Below are 27,693 nucleotides of genomic sequence, written 5' to 3' on the forward strand. Positions count from 1 at the left end.
TGGATTGCTTATCATGTTGGCAAGGTTTAATTTATGTAAATATTAATCTTATAAGTATAGAATGATCGAAAAAGTGCGGGTCGTTACATTACCTCCCCGTTAAATAAATTTCGTCCCGAAATTTTAAAATTGTACCTATTTTGCGTCATCGAGAAACAAGTGTGGATACTTTTGCTTCATCTGATCCTCTCGTTCCCAAGTAAACTCGGGACCTCTTCTAGCATTCCAACGAACCTTAACAATCGGTATATTGCTCTGTTTGAGCTGTTTAACTTCACGGTCCATGATTTCGATTGGTTCTTCGACGAATTGTAGTTTCTCGTCGACATGGATTTCTTCGAGAGGAATGGTGAGGTCTTCCTTTGCAAGACACTTCTTAAGGTTTGAGACGTGAAAGGTATTATGTACTCCAGCGAGTTGTTGCGGTAACTCGAGTCGATAAGCTACCGGTCCAATGCGTTCGATGATCTTAAACGGGCCTACGTACCTTGGGTTCAGTTTACCCCTTTTTCCAAAACGTATCACACCTTTCCAAGGTGACACCTTTAGCATAACCATGTCCCCGACCTGAAACTCTAATGGTTTCCTTCGGACATCGGCGTAGCTCTTTTGGCGACTGCGGGCTGTTTTTAATCTCTCCTTGATTTGCACTATCTTCTCAGTCGTTTCATGTATGATCTCGGGACCAGTTAATTGTCGATCTCCTACTTCATTCCAACAGATAGGAGATCTACACTTCCTTCCATACAATGCTTCGAATGGCGCAGCTCCAATGCTCGCATGATAACTATTATTATACGAGAATTCTGCTAACGGTAGATATTTATCCCATCCGTTTCCAAAATCGATCACACATGCCCTGAGCATGTCTTCAAGAGTCTGAATTGTTCTTTCACTCTGCCCGTCCGTTTGCGGATGATATGCGGTACTCATATCCAAACGAGTTCCTAGTGCCTCCTGTAGTGATTGCCAGAACTTTGAGGTAAATCTACTATCACGATCAGATATAATGGAAATAGGTATTCCATGCCTTGAAACTATTTCCTTTATATATAATCGTAATAATTTCTCCATTCTATCTGTTTCCTTTATAGGCAAGAAATGTGCAGATTTGGTAAGACGATCAACAATTACCCAAATGGTGTCGTATCCCCAGGCAGTCTTTGGTAACTTCGTGATGAAATCCATGGTAATACCGTCCCATTTCCATTCTGGAATTTCTGGTTGTTGAAGTAACCCTGACGGCTTCTGGTGTTCTGCTTTGACTTTGGAACAAGTTAAACATTCCCCAACATATGTTGCAACGTCTGTCTTCAAATTAGGCCACCAATAATGCGTCTTAAGATCTTGGTACATCTTTCCAACTCCAGGATGTATCGAATATCTTGTCTTATGTGCCTCGTTCAATATCAACTTCCTTAATCCACCCAACTTCGGTACCCAAATACGATTTGCAAAATATCGAATTCCATCTTCCCGCATAACGAGTTGCTTCTCATACTTCTTCATTATTTCATTTCCTATATTTTCTTTAGTAAGTGCTTCTCGTTGAACTTCTTTGATTTGTGAGTTGAGATTCATGCGAATTTTTATGTTCATCGCTCGTACTCGAATTGGTTCTCGTTCCTTTCTGCTTAAAGCATCGGCCACCACGTTCGCCTTTCCGGGATGATAACGAATTTCACAATCATAGTCGTTTATTAACTCGACCCACCTACGTTGCCTCATGTTCAATTGTTTCTGATCAAAAATATGTTGAAGGCTTTTATGATCAGTAAACACAGTGAATTTAACCCCATACAAGTAGTGTCTCCACATCTTCAATGCAAACACGACTGCTCCCAATTCTAGATCATGCGTCGTATAATTTCGCTCGTGAATCTTCAATTGTCGGGATGCGAATGCAATAACTTTCTTCCGTTGCATAAGAACACAACCAAAACCTTGTCGCGAAGCGTCACAATATATTTCAAAATCATCGTTCCCTTCTGGTAACGATAAAATAGGCGCCGTAGTTAACTTCTTCTTCAGTATTTGAAATGCGTTCTCCTGCTCCGAGGTCCATTCATATTTCTTCCCTTTTTGCGTTAACGCTGTCAACGGCTTAGCTATTCGGGAAAAATCTTGAATAAACCTTCTATAATAACCGGCTAAACCCAAAAATTGGCGTATCTGTGTTGGTGTATTAGGAGTCTCCCATTTTTCAATAGCTTCAGTTTTTGCTGGATCAACCTGAATTCCTTCGCTATTAACAACGTGACCAAGAAATTGCACTTCTTTCAACCAGAAAGCACACTTAGAAAATTTAGCATAAAGTTGTTCTTTTCTCAACAACTCCAGTATCAACCTTAAATGCTCTTCATGCTCTTGCTCACTCTTGGAATAGATAAGAATATCATCAATGAAAACGATAACAAACTTATCTAAATACGGACTACAAACTCGATTCATGAGGTCCATGAATACAGCTGGCGCATTCGTTAATCCAAACGGCATAACCAAAAATTCGTAATGACCATAACGTGTCCGAAAAGCAGTTTTCGGAATGTCCTCTTCTTTGACGCGTAGTTGATGATAGCCCGATCTTAAGTCGATTTTTGAATAAACACATGATCCTTGCAATTGATCAAATAAGTCATCAATTCTCGGTAGTGGATACCGATTCTTGATAGTTAACTTATTTAATTCACGATAGTCTATACACATCCTAAAAGATCCATCTTTCTTCTTAACAAACAAAATTGGAGCTCCCCACGGTGAAGTACTCGGTCGTATGAATCCACGGTCCAGTAATTCTTTTAACTGACTTTGAAGTTCTTTTAACTCGGATGGTGCAAGTCTATATGGTGCACGAGCCACTGGTGCAGCTCCTGGTACTAAATCTATTTGAAATTCCACCGATCTAAATGGAGGTAATCCCGGCAATTCTTCCGGAAAAACTTCAGGAAAATCTCTTGCCACAGGCACGTCGTTGATGCACTTTTCTTTCTTTTCGACTTTATTAACATGTGCTAAAATAGCGTAACATCCCTTTTCTAAACACTTCTTGGCTTTCAAACAGCTAATGAGTTTTAGCTTTGAATTACCCTTCTCTCCATAAATCATCACCGGCATTTTATCCTTACCAGGAATACGAATTGCCTTCTTGGCACAAACAACTTCCGCTCCTACTTTGGACATCCAGTCCATGCCGACTATTACATCAAAACCTCCTAATTCTACGGGTATTAAGTCGATTTTAAACGTTTCTCCGGCTAGATTCATTTCACAATCACGACAAATTTTATCGGCTTTAATTAGTTTACCATTAGCTAACTCAATCAAGTACTTAGCATCTAGAGGTAATGATGAACAATTCAATTTAGTGTAAAAATTTATACACACGTAACTTCTATCGGCGCCAGTATCAAATAAAATAGATGCTGATAAGTTATTAATGGTAAACGTACCCGTAACAAGCTCCGGGTCTTCTCGTGCCTCTCTAGCATTAATAACAAACGCTCTTCCACGTGCAGGTCCGACATTCTTCTCTGGATTCGGGCACTGACTCTTATAGTGACCTTGTTTTCCACACCCAAAACAAGTAATGTTAGCCAAAGCAGTTCTATTTGCGTTGGTGGCAGGAGTCTTGTTACCATTTGCATTTGTAACGAGAGCCTTACAATCTTCAGCAAGATGTCCCTGTCTATTGCATTTAGTGCACAACACACTACAGTAACCAAAATGATGTTTGTGACAACGGTTGCATAAAGGACTTTGTCCTTTGTAACCAAAGCCTGAACCGCTACCCGCACCTTTCGGGGTTTCTGGTTTCTTAAAAGATTGCTGTTGGTAACCTCGATCATAATTTCCGTTCCACTTCCTTTTGTTACTCGATACCTTCACCTCAGTAGTGAATGCTTTCTTATCCAGAATGACCTGATCCATTAACTCGTTCGCCATGGTTATAGCTTCATGAATTGTCTTAGGTTTCGACGCCGTAACATTTGCCTTGACCTTTCTGGGCAAACCACCTTTGTACATTTCAATCTTCCGTGCTTCGGTTGGAACCAATTCAGGACATAGTAAAACCAATTCCATGAATCGCTGATTGTAGTTGGTGATTTCAGTACCAACCACCTTCAAACTTCGTAACTCATCTTCTAACTTAATAACCTCATTCCTTGGACAATACTCGGTGATTATCATTGCTTTGAATTCTTCCCATGGAGTATCATAAGCTACATCTCCTCCTACCGCCTTCACATAATTCTTCCACCATGTGAGTGCACTATCTTGTAAAGTGCACGATGCAAACTTGGTCATGTCTTTTTCATCACAACCACTGATTTTAAACACCGTCTCCATCTTTTCTATCCATCGGGTTAAACCGATCGGTCCTTCCGTTCCACTGAATGATGATGGCTTGCAAGCTTGGAACGTCTTGTAGGTGCATCCTACACGAGGAGTTGGATTAACTGCAGCAGCTCTTGCAGCCTCAACCCATAACATTCTGTCGTTCACTCGCTGGTTGATGAGTTCCTCGAGTTCTTGTTCCGTCATTCGATTCAATCGCGCCATTTCCTAATGAAAGAAAATAATTATTCACATGGAATATTATAGATGTAGTGTGTATTTATAGTACATTTATAGCTTGTTAATAATATGAACCAGGTATTATTATAAAAGCCTTTTCTTCTTATTAGCGTTTTATAATTATATCTTGGGTAGTACCTACCCGTTAATGTTCATACTTAATAGCTTAGTACAGAATCAATTACTACAATCTAAATAATACTTAACCATGGAAAATTATTGCATTTCATACTTCGCTATTTTACATATGCTTACATCAAACTTTAAACAAACCACACTAATAATATTATACAAAACATTATGTGATTCCATGGTTTAATACGGTAGCGCATCATTTGGTCTATTTCCCAAAACATTTATGTCCAGGGAATCCCCCAACGCGAATCCTAGCTGTCTCCCTACGTTTTGGCTGAGGTGCCGAAGAACTAGATGCAGGGATAGCACTAATAGGAATAGCGGGGATAGGGGTGGTAGTGTTTAGTGGAATTGGTGCCACTTCATTCTCATTAAACTCGGGATTTGGATTTTCTAATTCACTAGCTTTTCGTTTCTTTCCTAGTTCGAACTCTTCTTTTGTAATTTCCTGTATTTCTTCCTCGGGTTCACTTTCCTCCTCGGGTTCACTTTCCTCCTCGGGTTCACTTTCCTCCTCGGGTTCACTTTCCGATATTTCTATAGTTGGTTCATCCGGAAATTGTGAGTCTTCCCCAAAAATACCACTTTCGTCATCGGATATGTTAATGACTGAAACACAATCTGAAGGTTCTGATTCGGAGTCGCTGAATGTGATAATAAGTTTCGAGCCCGACATCTATCACATAACAACTAACCCATTAGTACTTACATAATATTTACATATAAATTTTTAACCAACAGTGATAAGCAATGGTTTTTTTTTTTAAAATCAGACCCGATCAAAGTCCAGACTTTACTAATGTATCCTAACGACTTCTCAGTTAGACACACTAATGCAAACCTGGTTCGCTAAGACCAACGCTCTGATACCACATGTCATAACCCGTCCTTAACCATAAGAACGCGTTAGATAACGTATGATTTCATTGCGAGGTATTGACCTCTATATGAGACATTTTTGAAAGAAAACTGCATATATTATACATTACAAACCATAACCATTATTTTTGTTACAAGCTTAAGACAATAAAAAGAAGATTAACGTTTAGCGATAATCTTCGACTTACAAACTTTACAAATGATGACAACAACACGGTTTCTAGCATATTTTACAATACAACATCTCGGATATGCGGTTTTATTTTTGACACAAACATGCGTACGCAAGATCCTGGTTAGATCCAACATGATGCAGCGGAAGCTTTAGAAATCACCTGAGAATAGACATGTTTTAAAAGGTCAACATAAAGTTGGTGAGATATAGGTTTAATGCCGGCAGCAATATATATATAGACCACAAGATTTCGTATATAAACAGTTTAATAAAAGTATTCTAAGTGGTTGAGCACTTGGTAACCATACTTAACATTTTCACGTCGCATATTCCCTTTAATATGAAATCTTACTACACCGTACCAAGTGTAGTCACAAAACGAAGTACTGTGCAACCGTTGAATACTGGTCGTCCAGTCCGGTTGGGGTTGTCAGGCCCGATAGATCTATCAACAGGATTCGCGTTTACAATACCGCTGTAAATATTAGTTACCAAGCTACAGGGAAGTATGCCAGTGGTACAACTCAACGTAGAACATATTTTTCAGTTACTTGTGTCCATATCGTAAAACATAAAATACATGTATTCTCATCCCGAAATATTTAGAGTTTAAAAGTGGGACTATATACTCACTCTTGTCTTGATGATATAAATAATTTGACTCGGTCTTCCGGTTGATATCACGAACCTATCCATATATAATATATCAATATGTTTTCATTTTTAAACAAGCGTTATAAATATATACTTGTTATACTTTTAATACTTTGAATAATTCCTTAGTCCGTAGTTAGCAGTCCGATGTTAGTAATTCAATTTTAATGGTTCATTTTTAGATGTTTAATATACCCGCAATGAAATAAATAAAACCCCCAATGAAATAAATAAAACCCCATCGTATATGTATTGGTCGAGATTAATCTTGACCCACGGTACCGGTGTTGTCAAATGACGTGTTGCGTACATAAAGTACCGGTGTTGTCAAATGACGTGTTGCGTACAATCATGGGATCTTATGATTAATCTTCTCGTGTTGCTTACGGGTGATCCTGAACCATATGAAATTGAATTATGAGTACATATATATAAAATATCATGTTATCTTAGAAGTATGTGATTTTATGTAAATTTTTCCAATGAATCCCGAAGTCAATTAAGTCTTGGATAACCAATTTTGTTTCGGTCATAGTTTCTTCGTTACAAGTCCGTTTTCGTTGATTCAAATTGCCATCTTCTTGGATCGAGTTCTTCTTTAAGACTATGAACTGTAAATACCTTGGTTTGTATTCAAAATCATACGGCATAGGTGAAAGTTTAGTGAAACATATGAAGTTAAACATTTTTGTTACAACAAAATCATTTAATGACCATTTTTCCAAAAATACTTATACTTTGAAAAACCAAGTTTTACCTTGTTAAATTAACATATAAATAAGTTATGTTACATGTCTTGAAGCATTTTAAAAGTTAAGTTAGAAGGATCTATTTAGTTTGCAAACAAGTTTGAAAACATTCAAACTATGTTCTTGTTGTTAAACTTTTGTACCACAAAATAAGATAGCTATATATATATGAATTGAATAAGGTTATGAACATAGATTCTACCTCAAGTTCCTTGGATAAGTTTGCTGTAAAAGAGGAGTAAGAAGCTAGAATCAAAAGGGTGATAGAAGTGGATGAAAGATTGGAAGTAAGTTGGTGTTCTTGGAAGGTTTTCTTGAAGTGTTTTTGTATGGTTTTCTTATGGTGTCTTAGTAAGGTTTTTATGGCTAGATCTTCTTGGTAAGTTACTGAATTGTTATGGAGTTCAAAGGGTAAGAGAGAATGTGTGTTTAGCTTAAGAAATTTGAAGTTAAAATGAATGAAAATGATGATACATATAAGCTAAAAAAAACGTGAATGGGGGGTATGGAGACAAAAATTCAAGCTATCATTTTATGTATCTAGTCTTATTTGCATCCAAGTTCAATTACCTAGCCCTCATGGCATGAATAATGGATGGTTAGGTGGTGATTTTGATGTGTATTTACTATTAGTAAATACGTATAGGAGCTTGGTATGATACGAGTACAAATACTCTAGGTATACGTATAGAAATTTTGTGAAAAATGGAATGAGGATTCAAATATAGCTATCTTTTGTGAATACACTTATATGGTTTTATGTATTTAAGTCTTTAAAAGTGATTAAATACATTACTTATACAATATATGTATAAACATTATATGTCTTAAGTATTTATGTCAATTAACGTTACGTATTGTTATCATTTTGAAAACTTAAGTTAGTAGTTTCAAAATATACTTATAACTTGTTGTTATTAATACAAAATGAGATATTAAAACATTTATTAATCATATTAAATATGTATATATACATATATATACACAAACGTATAATTATCATATATTGTATAGTTCGTGATATCATCGGTCAAACTAGACGGTCAAACGTTGTGTAAAACTCTTTTCGGAAATATAAATCTCGACAATTTGGATTGCTTATCATGTTGGCAAGGTTTAATTTATGTAAATATTAATCTTATAAGTATAGAATGATCGAAAAAGTGCGGGTCGTTACATTACCTCCCCGTTAAATAAATTTCGTCCCGAAATTTTAAAATTGTACCTATTTTGCGTCATCGAGAAACAAGTGTGGATACTTTTGCTTCATCTGATCCTCTCGTTCCCAAGTAAACTCGGGACCTCTTCTAGCATTCCAACGAACCTTAACAATCGGTATATTGCTCTGTTTGAGCTGTTTAACTTCACGGTCCATGATTTCGATTGGTTCTTCGACGAATTGTAGTTTCTCGTCGACATGGATTTCTTCGAGAGGAATGGTGAGGTCTTCCTTTGCAAGACACTTCTTAAGGTTTGAGACGTGAAAGGTATTATGTACTCCAGCGAGTTGTTGCGGTAACTCGAGTCGATAAGCTACCGGTCCAATGCGTTCGATGATCTTAAACGGGCCTACGTACCTTGGGTTCAGTTTACCCCTTTTTCCAAAACGTATCACACCTTTCCAAGGTGACACCTTTAGCATAACCATGTCCCCGACCTGAAACTCTAATGGTTTCCTTCGGACATCGGCGTAGCTCTTTTGGCGACTGCGGGCTGTTTTTAATCTCTCCTTGATTTGCACTATCTTCTCAGTCGTTTCATGTATGATCTCGGGACCAGTTAATTGTCGATCTCCTACTTCATTCCAACAGATAGGAGATCTACACTTCCTTCCATACAATGCTTCGAATGGCGCAGCTCCAATGCTCGCATGATAACTATTATTATACGAGAATTCTGCTAACGGTAGATATTTATCCCATCCGTTTCCAAAATCGATCACACATGCCCTGAGCATGTCTTCAAGAGTCTGAATTGTTCTTTCACTCTGCCCGTCCGTTTGCGGATGATATGCGGTACTCATATCCAAACGAGTTCCTAGTGCCTCCTGTAGTGATTGCCAGAACTTTGAGGTAAATCTACTATCACGATCAGATATAATGGAAATAGGTATTCCATGCCTTGAAACTATTTCCTTTATATATAATCGTAATAATTTCTCCATTCTATCTGTTTCCTTTATAGGCAAGAAATGTGCAGATTTGGTAAGACGATCAACAATTACCCAAATGGTGTCGTATCCCCAGGCAGTCTTTGGTAACTTCGTGATGAAATCCATGGTAATACCGTCCCATTTCCATTCTGGAATTTCTGGTTGTTGAAGTAACCCTGACGGCTTCTGGTGTTCTGCTTTGACTTTGGAACAAGTTAAACATTCCCCAACATATGTTGCAACGTCTGTCTTCAAATTAGGCCACCAATAATGCGTCTTAAGATCTTGGTACATCTTTCCAACTCCAGGATGTATCGAATATCTTGTCTTATGTGCCTCGTTCAATATCAACTTCCTTAATCCACCCAACTTCGGTACCCAAATACGATTTGCAAAATATCGAATTCCATCTTCCCGCATAACGAGTTGCTTCTCATACTTCTTCATTATTTCATTTCCTATATTTTCTTTAGTAAGTGCTTCTCGTTGAACTTCTTTGATTTGTGAGTTGAGATTCATGCGAATTTTTATGTTCATCGCTCGTACTCGAATTGGTTCTCGTTCCTTTCTGCTTAAAGCATCGGCCACCACGTTCGCCTTTCCGGGATGATAACGAATTTCACAATCATAGTCGTTTATTAACTCGACCCACCTACGTTGCCTCATGTTCAATTGTTTCTGATCAAAAATATGTTGAAGGCTTTTATGATCAGTAAACACAGTGAATTTAACCCCATACAAGTAGTGTCTCCACATCTTCAATGCAAACACGACTGCTCCCAATTCTAGATCATGCGTCGTATAATTTCGCTCGTGAATCTTCAATTGTCGGGATGCGAATGCAATAACTTTCTTCCGTTGCATAAGAACACAACCAAAACCTTGTCGCGAAGCGTCACAATATATTTCAAAATCATCGTTCCCTTCTGGTAACGATAAAATAGGCGCCGTAGTTAACTTCTTCTTCAGTATTTGAAATGCGTTCTCCTGCTCCGAGGTCCATTCATATTTCTTCCCTTTTTGCGTTAACGCTGTCAACGGCTTAGCTATTCGGGAAAAATCTTGAATAAACCTTCTATAATAACCGGCTAAACCCAAAAATTGGCGTATCTGTGTTGGTGTATTAGGAGTCTCCCATTTTTCAATAGCTTCAGTTTTTGCTGGATCAACCTGAATTCCTTCGCTATTAACAACGTGACCAAGAAATTGCACTTCTTTCAACCAGAAAGCACACTTAGAAAATTTAGCATAAAGTTGTTCTTTTCTCAACAACTCCAGTATCAACCTTAAATGCTCTTCATGCTCTTGCTCACTCTTGGAATAGATAAGAATATCATCAATGAAAACGATAACAAACTTATCTAAATACGGACTACAAACTCGATTCATGAGGTCCATGAATACAGCTGGCGCATTCGTTAATCCAAACGGCATAACCAAAAATTCGTAATGACCATAACGTGTCCGAAAAGCAGTTTTCGGAATGTCCTCTTCTTTGACGCGTAGTTGATGATAGCCCGATCTTAAGTCGATTTTTGAATAAACACATGATCCTTGCAATTGATCAAATAAGTCATCAATTCTCGGTAGTGGATACCGATTCTTGATAGTTAACTTATTTAATTCACGATAGTCTATACACATCCTAAAAGATCCATCTTTCTTCTTAACAAACAAAATTGGAGCTCCCCACGGTGAAGTACTCGGTCGTATGAATCCACGGTCCAGTAATTCTTTTAACTGACTTTGAAGTTCTTTTAACTCGGATGGTGCAAGTCTATATGGTGCACGAGCCACTGGTGCAGCTCCTGGTACTAAATCTATTTGAAATTCCACCGATCTAAATGGAGGTAATCCCGGCAATTCTTCCGGAAAAACTTCAGGAAAATCTCTTGCCACAGGCACGTCGTTGATGCACTTTTCTTTCTTTTCGACTTTATTAACATGTGCTAAAATAGCGTAACATCCCTTTTCTAAACACTTCTTGGCTTTCAAACAGCTAATGAGTTTTAGCTTTGAATTACCCTTCTCTCCATAAATCATCACCGGCATTTTATCCTTACCAGGAATACGAATTGCCTTCTTGGCACAAACAACTTCCGCTCCTACTTTGGACATCCAGTCCATGCCGACTATTACATCAAAACCTCCTAATTCTACGGGTATTAAGTCGATTTTAAACGTTTCTCCGGCTAGATTCATTTCACAATCACGACAAATTTTATCGGCTTTAATTAGTTTACCATTAGCTAACTCAATCAAGTACTTAGCATCTAGAGGTAATGATGAACAATTCAATTTAGTGTAAAAATTTATACACACGTAACTTCTATCGGCGCCAGTATCAAATAAAATAGATGCTGATAAGTTATTAATGGTAAACGTACCCGTAACAAGCTCCGGGTCTTCTCGTGCCTCTCTAGCATTAATAACAAACGCTCTTCCACGTGCAGGTCCGACATTCTTCTCTGGATTCGGGCACTGACTCTTATAGTGACCTTGTTTTCCACACCCAAAACAAGTAATGTTAGCCAAAGCAGTTCTATTTGCGTTGGTGGCAGGAGTCTTGTTACCATTTGCATTTGTAACGAGAGCCTTACAATCTTCAGCAAGATGTCCCTGTCTATTGCATTTAGTGCACAACACACTACAGTAACCAAAATGATGTTTGTGACAACGGTTGCATAAAGGACTTTGTCCTTTGTAACCAAAGCCTGAACCGCTACCCGCACCTTTCGGGGTTTCTGGTTTCTTAAAAGATTGCTGTTGGTAACCTCGATCATAATTTCCGTTCCACTTCCTTTTGTTACTCGATACCTTCACCTCAGTAGTGAATGCTTTCTTATCCAGAATGACCTGATCCATTAACTCGTTCGCCATGGTTATAGCTTCATGAATTGTCTTAGGTTTCGACGCCGTAACATTTGCCTTGACCTTTCTGGGCAAACCACCTTTGTACATTTCAATCTTCCGTGCTTCGGTTGGAACCAATTCAGGACATAGTAAAACCAATTCCATGAATCGCTGATTGTAGTTGGTGATTTCAGTACCAACCACCTTCAAACTTCGTAACTCATCTTCTAACTTAATAACCTCATTCCTTGGACAATACTCGGTGATTATCATTGCTTTGAATTCTTCCCATGGAGTATCATAAGCTACATCTCCTCCTACCGCCTTCACATAATTCTTCCACCATGTGAGTGCACTATCTTGTAAAGTGCACGATGCAAACTTGGTCATGTCTTTTTCATCACAACCACTGATTTTAAACACCGTCTCCATCTTTTCTATCCATCGGGTTAAACCGATCGGTCCTTCCGTTCCACTGAATGATGATGGCTTGCAAGCTTGGAACGTCTTGTAGGTGCATCCTACACGAGGAGTTGGATTAACTGCAGCAGCTCTTGCAGCCTCAACCCATAACATTCTGTCGTTCACTCGCTGGTTGATGAGTTCCTCGAGTTCTTGTTCCGTCATTCGATTCAATCGCGCCATTTCCTAATGAAAGAAAATAATTATTCACATGGAATATTATAGATGTAGTGTGTATTTATAGTACATTTATAGCTTGTTAATAATATGAACCAGGTATTATTATAAAAGCCTTTTCTTCTTATTAGCGTTTTATAATTATATCTTGGGTAGTACCTACCCGTTAATGTTCATACTTAATAGCTTAGTACAGAATCAATTACTACAATCTAAATAATACTTAACCATGGAAAATTATTGCATTTCATACTTCGCTATTTTACATATGCTTACATCAAACTTTAAACAAACCACACTAATAATATTATACAAAACATTATGTGATTCCATGGTTTAATACGGTAGCGCATCATTTGGTCTATTTCCCAAAACATTTATGTCCAGGGAATCCCCCAACGCGAATCCTAGCTGTCTCCCTACGTTTTGGCTGAGGTGCCGAAGAACTAGATGCAGGGATAGCACTAATAGGAATAGCGGGGATAGGGGTGGTAGTGTTTAGTGGAATTGGTGCCACTTCATTCTCATTAAACTCGGGATTTGGATTTTCTAATTCACTAGCTTTTCGTTTCTTTCCTAGTTCGAACTCTTCTTTTGTAATTTCCTGTATTTCTTCCTCGGGTTCACTTTCCTCCTCGGGTTCACTTTCCTCCTCGGGTTCACTTTCCTCCTCGGGTTCACTTTCCGATATTTCTATAGTTGGTTCATCCGGAAATTGTGAGTCTTCCCCAAAAATACCACTTTCGTCATCGGATATGTTAATGACTGAAACACAATCTGAAGGTTCTGATTCGGAGTCGCTGAATGTGATAATAAGTTTCGAGCCCGACATCTATCACATAACAACTAACCCATTAGTACTTACATAATATTTACATATAAATTTTTAACCAACAGTGATAAGCAATGGTTTTTTTTTTTAAAATCAGACCCGATCAAAGTCCAGACTTTACTAATGTATCCTAACGACTTCTCAGTTAGACACACTAATGCAAACCTGGTTCGCTAAGACCAACGCTCTGATACCACATGTCATAACCCGTCCTTAACCATAAGAACGCGTTAGATAACGTATGATTTCATTGCGAGGTATTGACCTCTATATGAGACATTTTTGAAAGAAAACTGCATATATTATACATTACAAACCATAACCATTATTTTTGTTACAAGCTTAAGACAATAAAAAGAAGATTAACGTTTAGCGATAATCTTCGACTTACAAACTTTACAAATGATGACAACAACACGGTTTCTAGCATATTTTACAATACAACATCTCGGATATGCGGTTTTATTTTTGACACAAACATGCGTACGCAAGATCCTGGTTAGATCCAACATGATGCAGCGGAAGCTTTAGAAATCACCTGAGAATAGACATGTTTTAAAAGGTCAACATAAAGTTGGTGAGATATAGGTTTAATGCCGGCAGCAATATATATATAGACCACAAGATTTCGTATATAAACAGTTTAATAAAAGTATTCTAAGTGGTTGAGCACTTGGTAACCATACTTAACATTTTCACGTCGCATATTCCCTTTAATATGAAATCTTACTACACCGTACCAAGTGTAGTCACAAAACGAAGTACTGTGCAACCGTTGAATACTGGTCGTCCAGTCCGGTTGGGGTTGTCAGGCCCGATAGATCTATCAACAGGATTCGCGTTTACAATACCGCTGTAAATATTAGTTACCAAGCTACAGGGAAGTATGCCAGTGGTACAACTCAACGTAGAACATATTTTTCAGTTACTTGTGTCCATATCGTAAAACATAAAATACATGTATTCTCATCCCGAAATATTTAGAGTTTAAAAGTGGGACTATATACTCACTCTTGTCTTGATGATATAAATAATTTGACTCGGTCTTCCGGTTGATATCACGAACCTATCCATATATAATATATCAATATGTTTTCATTTTTAAACAAGCGTTATAAATATATACTTGTTATACTTTTAATACTTTGAATAATTCCTTAGTCCGTAGTTAGCAGTCCGATGTTAGTAATTCAATTTTAATGGTTCATTTTTAGATGTTTAATATACCCGCAATGAAATAAATAAAACCCCCAATGAAATAAATAAAACCCCATCGTATATGTATTGGTCGAGATTAATCTTGACCCACGGTACCGGTGTTGTCAAATGACGTGTTGCGTACATAAAGTACCGGTGTTGTCAAATGACGTGTTGCGTACAATCATGGGATCTTATGATTAATCTTCTCGTGTTGCTTACGGGTGATCCTGAACCATATGAAATTGAATTATGAGTACATATATATAAAATATCATGTTATCTTAGAAGTATGTGATTTTATGTAAATTTTTCCAATGAATCCCGAAGTCAATTAAGTCTTGGATAACCAATTTTGTTTCGGTCATAGTTTCTTCGTTACAAGTCCGTTTTCGTTGATTCAAATTGCCATCTTCTTGGATCGAGTTCTTCTTTAAGACTATGAACTGTAAATACCTTGGTTTGTATTCAAAATCATACGGCATAGGTGAAAGTTTAGTGAAACATATGAAGTTAAACATTTTTGTTACAACAAAATCATTTAATGACCATTTTTCCAAAAATACTTATACTTTGAAAAACCAAGTTTTACCTTGTTAAATTAACATATAAATAAGTTATGTTACATGTCTTGAAGCATTTTAAAAGTTAAGTTAGAAGGATCTATTTAGTTTGCAAACAAGTTTGAAAACATTCAAACTATGTTCTTGTTGTTAAACTTTTGTACCACAAAATAAGATAGCTATATATATATGAATTGAATAAGGTTATGAACATAGATTCTACCTCAAGTTCCTTGGATAAGTTTGCTGTAAAAGAGGAGTAAGAAGCTAGAATCAAAAGGGTGATAGAAGTGGATGAAAGATTGGAAGTAAGTTGGTGTTCTTGGAAGGTTTTCTTGAAGTGTTTTTGTATGGTTTTCTTATGGTGTCTTAGTAAGGTTTTTATGGCTAGATCTTCTTGGTAAGTTACTGAATTGTTATGGAGTTCAAAGGGTAAGAGAGAATGTGTGTTTAGCTTAAGAAATTTGAAGTTAAAATGAATGAAAATGATGATACATATAAGCTAAAAAAAACGTGAATGGGGGGTATGGAGACAAAAATTCAAGCTATCATTTTATGTATCTAGTCTTATTTGCATCCAAGTTCAATTACCTAGCCCTCATGGCATGAATAATGGCTGGTTAGGTGGTGATTTTGATGTGTATTTACTATTAGTAAATACGTATAGGAGCTTGGTATGATACGAGTACAAATACTCTAGGTATACGTATAGAAATTTTGTGAAAAATGGAATGAGGATTCAAATATAGCTATCTTTTGTGAATACACTTATATGGTTTTATGTATTTAAGTCTTTAAAAGTGATTAAATACATTACTTATACAATATATGTATAAACATTATATGTCTTAAGTATTTATGTCAATTAACGTTACGTATTGTTATCATTTTGAAAACTTAAGTTAGTAGTTTCAAAATATACTTATAACTTGTTGTTATTAATACAAAATGAGATATTAAAACATTTATTAATCATATTAAATATGTATATATACATATATATACACAAACGTATAATTATCATATATTGTATAGTTCGTGATATCATCGGTCAAACTAGACGGTCAAACGTTGTGTAAAACTCTTTTCGGAAATATAAATCTCGACAATTTGGATTGCTTATCATGTTGGCAAGGTTTAATTTATGTAAATATTAATCTTATAAGTATAGAATGATCGAAAAAGTGCGGGTCGTTACAATTGCTATTAATGAGGAATCAAAAACAGAAACACTTGAAACATATTTTTTTCTTTCTTTCTTGTTGTCTCTCTGTTCGTGTTCTTCTTTATGGCCAAGAATCGAATTCCAAACTTTTGTAAAAATCTAAAAATGCAGGAATGTTCTAAATCAGGTGACGAAGCTTTCTGTAAATTTCCAAATCATAATTTGTAAAATCGAATCAGAATTTTAAGGTTAATGTTATTCTTTTCAAAAGACAACAAAATCGTTCTTGAGGAAAATTCGAACTCGTTTTGATGATTCAAGTCCAATTTCTGATTCCTTTAGTTTCTGAAAGTAAATTACAATGAATTTCATTTTATGATATTGGCCTATAATTTAATCAATTGCAAAAATCAAAATTTTTTTTTAAAGAAAACAGCGACGCAGCTGCTTGCTGTTTTTTTTTATTTTTTTTTATTTTATTCGTTGTATTTGGGGTATCAGATCACGTTTATGGATTTTTATTGTTTAAAAGTCCTTAATTAATGGTCGAATTTAATAAGAACATGAAATTGGGTATTTGATCGAGTTGATCTCTGATGAAGATGAAAAGGAAATAAGGAACAGATAGATAGGGATAAATGTAAACCGATTTATATAGATTCGGAGAAATTGGTTACGGTTCAGCGGTTAGATAGTGTGTGAAGGAGTTAGAGGTCTCGGGTTCGAGCCTCGGGAAGGACTTTCTTTTTGCTGTTTTTCTTAGAGGTAGTCTCTTTAATTGTTTTATTATTATTATAATTATTATTATTATTATTATTATTATTATTATTAATGTTATTACTAATTAATATTAAGAATTATAAATATTAATATTAATATTATTATTATTATTATTATCATAATTATAAGAAATATGAATCTTATTAATGTCTTTATTATTGTAAGTTTGTTCTTTAAGTATTAATTATTATAATTATTATTATTATTATTATTATTATTATTATTATTATTATTATTATTATTATTATTATTATTATTATTATTACTAATTTTAACTTAGTATAATAGAATTGCTATAAACAAATAAATATATAAATATATATATTTAACACATATAACATAACAGAATTTAATATTTTATATAAAAATGATATAACTAATACATTTACATATATATATATGTGATCAATTACAATTATGTATATTAATAAATATACAAATGATATAGGTTCGTGAATCGAAGGTCAACCTTATAAGTTACCGATGGTGTTATATGTATTTTTACTACAAAATACATTAGGTGAGTATATAGTCCCTTTTAAACTTTAAATATTTTTGGACTGAGAATACATGCGCTGTTTTTATAAATGATTTACGTTATGGACACAAGTGATCAAATTAAATTCTACGTTGAGTTGTACCACTGGCATACTTCCCTGTAGCTTGGTAACTAATATTTACAGCGGTATTGTAAACGCGAATCCTGTTGATAGATCTATCGGGCCTGACAACCCCAACCGGACTGGACGACCAGTATTCAACGGTTGCACAGTACTTCGTTTCGTGACTACACTTGGTACAGTGTAGTAAGATTTCATATTAAAGGGAATATGCGACGTGATTAATTGTTAAGTATGGTTACCAAGTGCTCAACCACTTAGAATATTTTTATTTAAACGCTTATGAATATGAAATCTTGTGGTCCATTGTTATAACGCTGCTAGCATCAAACCTATATATCTCACCAACTTTATGTTGACTTTTTAAAGCATGTTATTCTCAGGTACGAATTAAGACTTTCGCTGTGCATTAGCTCATATAAAGAATACTAGTTGGGACCATTTAAATCATGTTACAAGAACGTTGCATTCGAGTCATTGAAGATCATTAAAGACATTTATTAAGTAAATGACAGAATAAGTCATTCGGATATCGAGAAATGTTAGACGAGTTTAATAATGTTTGATGTAAAGTTAGATTGCCTTTTAAGAATAAATGCAACGTTTGTAAAATGTATCATATAGAGGTCTAGTACCTCGCGATGTTATCAACTGTTGTAATTCGTTTGTAATCAATATGGACACTGTCCAGATGATTAGTTTCGGATCCTTTCACCCCATTTCTGTTTCCTATAATCATTGTCATCCCCAGTTAATACCCTCTCCTATTTGCTGCGATTTATACTCAAATTTTTATTTCAGAGCTTTGTCCCTTCGTTTCTTCTTCTGGCGATTTGGCATCTCTTGTAATGGTCCAGAATTCACAGATATATGTTCTAGAATGAACACTGTTAATGTTCTAAATAAGAAGGAACGTAATAGCACCATTTGATTTGTCAAATTATCAGATTCGCTGAGAATAGAACTATCAAGAATATACTTTCTTGATATGTTCAGAAGTTAAATAGAATAAAAGAGTTATGTAACATGGCACGTGATGACGTTATGATTCTGTGAATCATCACGTCCCATTAGAAACTCAGCATGACTTACTGTAATATAATCACGTTGATCAAGTGTCATTATATTATACTAACTCATGCATCAATTTCCAACATCACTTCAAAATTCATTCATAATTTATACTTAGATGTTATAGAATATTGAAAACTAAAACTTTTTTTTTTTTTTTTCAATATGATGTAATACAGATAGCACGAAGAGGTATATAATCTCGGACAAAAATATTTATGAAAATATCCTCATAAATATCGAAGATATTGATGATGATATTTTGAAATTTCTAAGTTCGATGGTTGATGGAGAAAGATTTTTCCGCAAGATTTTAACATGACTTCGGAGCAAGATATTCTCTAAAGATTTCAACGGATCCAGAATTATCTGGATTCTTTGAATATAGGGTATGGTCCTTGTATTTGTCCTTGGTCTCCTTCATGGTTAACTCTATCCGTTTTCCAGTTCCAACGTTTCTGAGCTTTTCCAACATATTATTCTTTATCATCAAACTTCCGACGATTAAAGTTGTTTACGGTTGTCTATGGTTTCTGATGCTTCATTCAGCTTTTTCAACATTCAGAGTATTGATTTGTGACTGAGTGCTTTTCAGAATTTCAGAATGAGAGATCATAATTCTAAGAGATAAATGTTATATGGATACATATAACTGTTGATGTAGATATGCTGTGAGTTTTCAAAGTACTGATAGCTGATTCCTAGTAATTGGTATGGCAGTTCTCGTTACAAGATGCGGATGAGTATATGATAGGGTTTCAATGAAGAAATATAATGATTTATCGGAGAGATTTAAACCAAGAAGCAACGAGGTTGCTGGTACGTCTGCTAGTAATATGGTAAAATATGGAAGGTTCCCCGGTAAGAATAAAAAAAACATACATAATAATCAAGGTGATAATAAGGTTGTTTCGAACGAAAAGTCGAAGTTGATTTGCTGAAGCTGTGACAAAATTGGCTAATTTTGAAAAGGGATCGCAAAGTTGTTTTTGTTAATAAATGCCAAAGGATCTGACGCGGCTACGTGTTGAACTTTTACTCAATTGCTGAGAGTTTCTCAGGTGCATAATTATATGCATAACTCTTTCTTTCCGTAGATGAAGTGCGGTTGATTCATCCTATCGATTGAGGTGTTTTCAAGAATTATGAATGGTTTGAATGCAGAATGTAGTCGTGAAGATACAAATGATGTTTAAGACGAAATCAAGTGGCAACTTGAAGAATTGTTTAGTTTCATATATTATAATCAATATTTTAATTCATTTTAACTGTCCAATGTTATTAGTCCACAGTCGATAGTCCACAGTAACAGTTTAATAATTCATATATAGTTTAATATACAATATTCGAATTAATTAATATGTGTCGTGACCCGTATACGTCTCAGACTCGATCACAACTCAAAGTATATATATTATTATAGAATCAACCTCAACCCTGTATAGAGAACTCGATCATTACTGCATATAGAGTGTCTATGGTGATTCCAAATAATATATATAGATGTGTCGATATGATATGTCAAAACTTTGTATACGTGTCCCGATATTTAAAGTGCATAAAATAAATAACAGAAATTAAATGACGATAAATAAAGTGCGTAAATTAAATAACAGAAATTAAATGACGATAAATAAAATTGCGAGAATTAAAATTGCGATGAAATAAATTGCGATAAATAAAATGTAATATGGAATTAACAGTTAGCTAGGAACAGTTAGCTAGGATTTTGTTAGCGTGGTTTCTTAACAAAATTTCATATTGTCAATTAGTCGGTTTCTAATCAATTTTTATTGTGTCCATTATTTCTTCATTATGCCACTTGTTGGATTCTGATAGATCAAAATCCAAATATGAAATTGAATTTGAATGAAAATAGTTATTCTTTGGTGAACGGATACGTAAATCGGTGGTTGTAAATAAGATAGTAAATGATCGTTGAATCAATTCCGAAGAATGTACAGTGTAACTTATTAATGTGACATCTAAATACTCCTCGGGTATTACCTACCCGTTAAAATATTTTCACCATTAACAGTTTGTACAAAAGAATTTTTAATTACAATCTTTATGAAAACATATATAAGTATATATTTTCTTTAGATGTAATCATGAATTTAATGAGTTAATGTGATATTGATCTCATTTGATTTATCATTAGAGCAAGAATATATAATTTCTAAAACATTAAAGATTACATAATCGCCATATCGAACGAAAATAAAATAGATAGAACGATACGTAGAACGATGATTATACTTGAGGTATAGAATGAGATGTCAAAGCTGGTGATGCGGATGTTGTTGTTGGTGGTACTAGTGTTGTTGGTGCTAAGGTTGGTGATGTGACTGATGTTGGTGATACTGCTGGTGTTTGCAGACTGTGTACCGTGCTCTCTAAAGTTAACACTCGAGCTCGGAGTTCTTTAACTTCTTCTACTAACCCAGGTTGGTTATCAATGTGAGGTAGAGATTGGATATCTTTTCTAGTTCCATTAATGGTAGTCTCAAGATGAAAAATTCTGGCAAAAAGGGTATAAACGGTGTTGCGAACAGGTTCGCCAGTGAGCGGGTCGAGTACTCCAAGGTTAGGTGGTAGATTCGATTCATGATATGGAGTACCTTCTTCCTTTCTCCATAGAGTGAGTATGTCGCGAACCCACCCCCATTTTCTCCAGTAATCACGATAGTTGATTGATTGATGTGCTCCTGTCACGCTGTCTTCGGAGTCAGAGGAATTTGATCGATTCGTAGATGTCATCTTACGTGATCTCAGGAAATTTTTTTGATATGAAGAGTTTAGTGATAGTAATTGATAGTTGGTTGGTATTCTCAATGCATAATTTACATAGATATATATAGTACCAGGATCCCTTAAATTGAGGAGAAATTTACGAGAGATATCAGGCAAGGTCTACAGTAACAGATACGTCAAGATATGAATTGTCAGATACGCTAAGATATGAATTGTCAGATACGCTAAGATATGAATTGTCAGATATGCTAAGATCTGAATTTTGTCTATACACTATTCATGCAGTCAATGCAGTAAAACGTGTCTAGACTAAGAATAATGAGTAGGTAATTTTCTAAGGATGATAAGCAGATGATTTTCGACACAGAATGATAAGCAAAACTTTGGACATGCAGACACGGTCGAAGTCCAGACTCACTAAAGCATCCTAACGACTTATCAGTTAGACACACTAATGTAGACCTGGTTCGCTACGACCACCGCTCTGATACCAACTGAAAGAACCCGTCCTAATCCATCCGGATGAAGTCTGTATCGATTATAAACGATTCACAATAGTTGATTTCATCGCGAGGTACTTGACCTCTATATGATACATTTTACAAACATTGCATTCGTTTTTGAAAAGACAATATTTCATTACATCGAAAGTTGACGGCATGCATACCATTTCATAATATATCTAACTATAATCGACTTAATAATAATCTTGATGAACTCAATGACTCGAATGCAACGTCTTTTGAAATATGTCATGAATGACTTCAAGTAATATCTCTAAAATGAACAAATGCACAGCGGAAGATTTCTTTCGTACCTGAGAATAACCATGCTTTAAAGTGTCAACCAAAAGGTTGGTGAGTTCATTAGTTTAACATAAATAATCATTTCATAATATCAATAGACCACAAGATTTCATATTTCCATTTCTCATAAACATACGTCCCATGCATAGAGACAAAAATATCATTCATATGGATTGAACACCTGGTAACCAACATTCACAATATGCATATAAGAATATCCCCATCATTCAGGGATCCTCCTTCGGACATGATATAAATTTCGAAGTACTAAAGCATCCGGTACTTTGGATGGGGCTTGTTGGGCCCGATAGATCTATCTTTAGAGTTCGCGTCAATTAGGGTGTCTGTTCCCTAATTCTTAGATTACCAGACTTATTACAGAGGGGCATATTCGATTTCGATCATTCAACCATATAATGTAGTTTTGATTACTCGTGTCTATTTAGTAAAAACATTTATAAAAATTGCGCATGCATTCTCAGCCCAAAAATATAAAGGGTAAAAAGGTAAATGAAACTCACCTAATGTATTTTGTAGTAAAAATACATATGACAAAATTGAACCATGCAGGGTTGGCCTTGGATTCACGAACCTATATCATTTGTATATATATTAATACACATATTTGTAATATAACTATTATATATTTTATTATTAGTGATATATTTGTTATTTAAATGATTTATGCATTCCACTAATAATTTACATATATTTATTTTATATTTTAATTTACGTGTTATGTATGTTTATTTTGTATATAAATAAATCTAAAATGATTTTTATAGTTATATTAGTGTATATATATATATATATATTTAATGTTATATTAAAAATGCCTAATTTGTTATTTGTAGCCATGTATATAATAATAATATGTTTTTCATATAGTTATATGGGATATCGATATATTCATAATATATATATAATAAGCGTGTTTTTAAGTACAAAATATTTATTTGTTAAAAAAAAATGGTAATTTTGATGTTAATATTTTACTAGTGATAATAATAATAACTAACATAATAATGATAATGTTATAACTTGTATTAATGTTAATAATAATAATAATTTAATTATTAATATTAATTATAATAATACCAATACTATTAATACTTAGTGATATTACATAATAATAGTTAAAATGATAATAATAATAATAATAATCATAATATTATTATTAACATAACAATAACAACAATTAATTGTGCCCATAATATCAAATATAATACTAATAATGGTTATGATACTTATAATTAAGATGATAATAATAAAACTTATGATACTAGTAATAATGATATTAATATTAATTTTTAGTGGTGATAATAACATTCATAACACTAATGATAATAATAATAATGTTTAATTATAATAACAATGATAATACTTATTATAATAATTATCATGGTGATACTAATAATTATAATGATAATACTAGTATTATTAGTAATACTTTTAATAATAATAACACAAGTAACAACAACAATTCATAACCTTAATAACTAATAATAATAATCATAACAATAATAATCATGGTAAGAATATTAGAAAAAAAAAAGAAATTGTGTATACCCAGGAAATCTTTGAATAAAAAGAAATGCTCCAAAGGAGACTCGAACCCGAGACCTCCTGTATACCCAACATCTCACGAAACCAGTTGGGCTGAGGCCCTTTTTTCTGAATTATACCGAAAACATATGCAGATAACCCTTATTCTGTTTATGCCTATCTCTCCTCCTTCCTCCTTCTAGTCGACCAGGAAACAAGAACAAACAAATTCAATCCCTTAACAATTTAATTAACTACTCGACTTATAAGATCTTCCAACAAATTATAATCAACCTAATTGTTATTTGTAATTAATTGAAACGACAATAAAAAAAAAATAAAAGAAGTTGTTGTAACCCGTCGCTGCTAAACTTTAAAAAAAAAAAATTGATTCCTCAATTGGCAACGAATTAGATAAAGGTTGTAACATGAATTTTGTTTCAAATAATCTTTATAAACTTTCTCAATTGTTAATTTCAACAGAAACACTTTAATAAACTTCAATTTAATTGAAGAACAAAGTTTGACTTTTTATTACAAGAACTTTGACTTCAAAATTCTAATTCGTTTTGAGGAATTGGATCATATAACTTTGCAGAAAGATTTAGTAAGAGATTACTAACATTACCTCAATAATACTTTTTGAAATTAACTTCGAATTCGAGATAATGTAAAAATGGAAGTAAACAGGGAGCAGACCTGTTCTTGCTCCTTTCTGTTTTTTTTTTTAATTTGATAAAAGCTTTTTAGTTGATAATTGAGAACGAGTATGAATGTGCTAGTATTTCAGCGAGAAACTTTGTTCTATGGCAATGATAATCGACAGCTCTTACCTGCTCAGGTACAAGATAAATATAAAAAAAAAAATAAGTGATGTAATTGATTTTAACAGAATTTGGGTTTTATGATTTGTCTTATAGCCTTGAATGATTCGATTAATTAGCTTTAATAGACAGAAACAAAACTTAACAGTTTGATGGTGATCAGGTACTGTTTTCGTAGGGTTATACATATTTAAAAAATTGATATTCATATATTTGTATTTATATTATATATTTATCTGTATTATACATATATATATATATATATATTTATATATGTAATTATATATATCTATTTAAATTTTTTTTTTGGTTAAATATATGTAGTACATAGATTTTATTATTGTTAAAGTTATAAAATATTAATACTATTAATAAAACTAATCATTTATTAATAATGCTATAGAAATACCAATAATAATACTAAATATTATATTAATAGTAATCAAAATAATTATCAATAATAATACAGACATGATAATATTAATAACCTTAATAATAACTAATAATAATACTAGTTATAATAACATTAGTATTATTAATGATAACAATAACATTAATTATATAATAACACAACTTAAATTTTATCTATATATATTTTATTACATCATATATATATATATATCTATAAATAATAACAGTAATTTAATTACTCTAGTTGTTATTTACATTTTAAATTCTAACGATTCCTTTATATTTTATTATTTCCAATACAAACATTTATATTTATTTATATATTTATTTGCAACACTTGTTCGTGAATCATCGGGAATTGGTTAGAGGTTAATGCATTTATGAAAAGTAGTTCAAACAATTTTGGAAGTCGATTTAATAGACTTTGCTTATCGTATCGAAATCATATAGAGATTAAGTTTAAATTTAGTCGGAAATTCCCGGGTCATCACACCAACAGTCCCGTAATAATCTAAAAACCTCATTTCTTACCCCAATTACCGACTCCGTCACTTGTGGAAACGTTTTGTTTAATAGCTGTAGCCCGATGTTCTTGTTCTCACTTTGGTGAGAAGCGAACATTACTAATCCGTAAGCATAACATGCTTCTTTATGTTGCATGTTAGCCGCTTTTTCTAAATCACGAAGTCCAATATTCGGATATATTGAGTCAAAATAATTTCTTAACCCGTTGCGTAAAATAGCATTTGGGTTCCCCGCAATATATGCGTCAAAGTAAACACATCGTAACTTATGGGTTTCCCAATGTGATATCCCCCATCTTTCAAACGAAAGTCTCTTATAAATCAAGACATTCTTGGAACGTTCTTCGAATGTCTTACAAACTGATCTCGCCTTAAATAGTTGTGCCGAAGAATTCTGGCCGACTCTAGACAAGATTTCATCAATCATGTCTCCGGGTAGGTCTCTTAAAATATTGGGTTGTCTATCCATTTTGTGTTTTTAAACTGTAAAATAGACAAGAGTTAGATTCATAAAAAAAATACTTATTAATACAAGCAATTTTTACATATATCATAAAGCATAAGAACACTATATTACATATATTACACCACACGAATACAACTATCTTATTCCGACTCGCTCGTTTCTTCTTCTTCAGTTTTGGTTCGTTTTGCCAAGTTTCTAGGGATATATGATGTTCCCCTAATACGAGCCGTCGTTGTCCACATTGGTTTAGAAAAACCTGGTGGTTTAGAGGTTCCCGGGTCATTGTTACAACTTAAGGACTTCGGGCGTTGACGATACATATAAAGTTCATCGGGGTTGGAATTAGATTTCTCTATTTTTATGCCCTTTCCCTTATTATTTTCTTTTGCCTTTTTAAATTCAGTTGGGGTAATTTCTATAACATCATCGGAATTCTCGTCGGAATCCGATTCATCGGAGAATTGGTAATCCTCCCAATATTTTGCTTCCTTGGCGGAAACACCATTGACCATAATTAACCTTGGTCGGTTGGTTGAGAATTTTCTTTTACTTAACCGTTTTATTATTTCCCCCACCGGTTCTATTTCTTCATCCGGTTCCGATTCTTCTTCCGGTTCCGATTCTTCTTCCGGTTCCGACTCTTCTTCCGGTTCCTCTTCGGGAACTTGTGAATCAGTCCACGAATCATTCCAATTTACATTTGACTCTTCATTATTATTAGGTGAGTCAATGGGACTTGTTCTAGAGGTAGACATCTATCACATAATATCAAACGCGTTAAGAGATTAATATATCACATAATATTCACATGTTAAAAATATATAGTTTCCAACAAAATTTGTTAAGCAATCATTTTTCAAATAAACACGGTCGAAGTCCAGACTCACTAATGCATCCTAACAAACTCGATAAGACACACTAATGCAAAATTCTGGTTCTCTAAGACCAACGCTCGGATACCAACTGAAATGTCCCGTTCTTATTGATTAAAAACGTTCCATATTAATTGATTTCGTTGCGAGGTTTTGACCTCTATATGAGACGTTTTTCAAAGACTGCATTCATTTTTAAAACAAACCATAACCTTTATTTCATAAATAAAGGTTTAAAAAGCTTTACGTAGATTATCAAATAATGATAATCTAAAATATCCTGTTTACACACGACCATTACATAATGGTTTACAATACAAATATGTTACATCGAAATCAGTTTCTTGAATGCAGTTTTTACACAATATCATACAAATATGGACTCCAAATCTTGTCCTTATTTTAGTATGCAACAGCGGAAGCTCTTAATATTCACCTGAGAATAAACATGC

The sequence above is a fragment of the Rutidosis leptorrhynchoides genome, chromosome 11 (assembly GCF_046630445.1).
Source record: "Rutidosis leptorrhynchoides isolate AG116_Rl617_1_P2 chromosome 11, CSIRO_AGI_Rlap_v1, whole genome shotgun sequence".
Taxonomy (NCBI): Eukaryota; Viridiplantae; Streptophyta; class Magnoliopsida; order Asterales; family Asteraceae; genus Rutidosis; species Rutidosis leptorrhynchoides.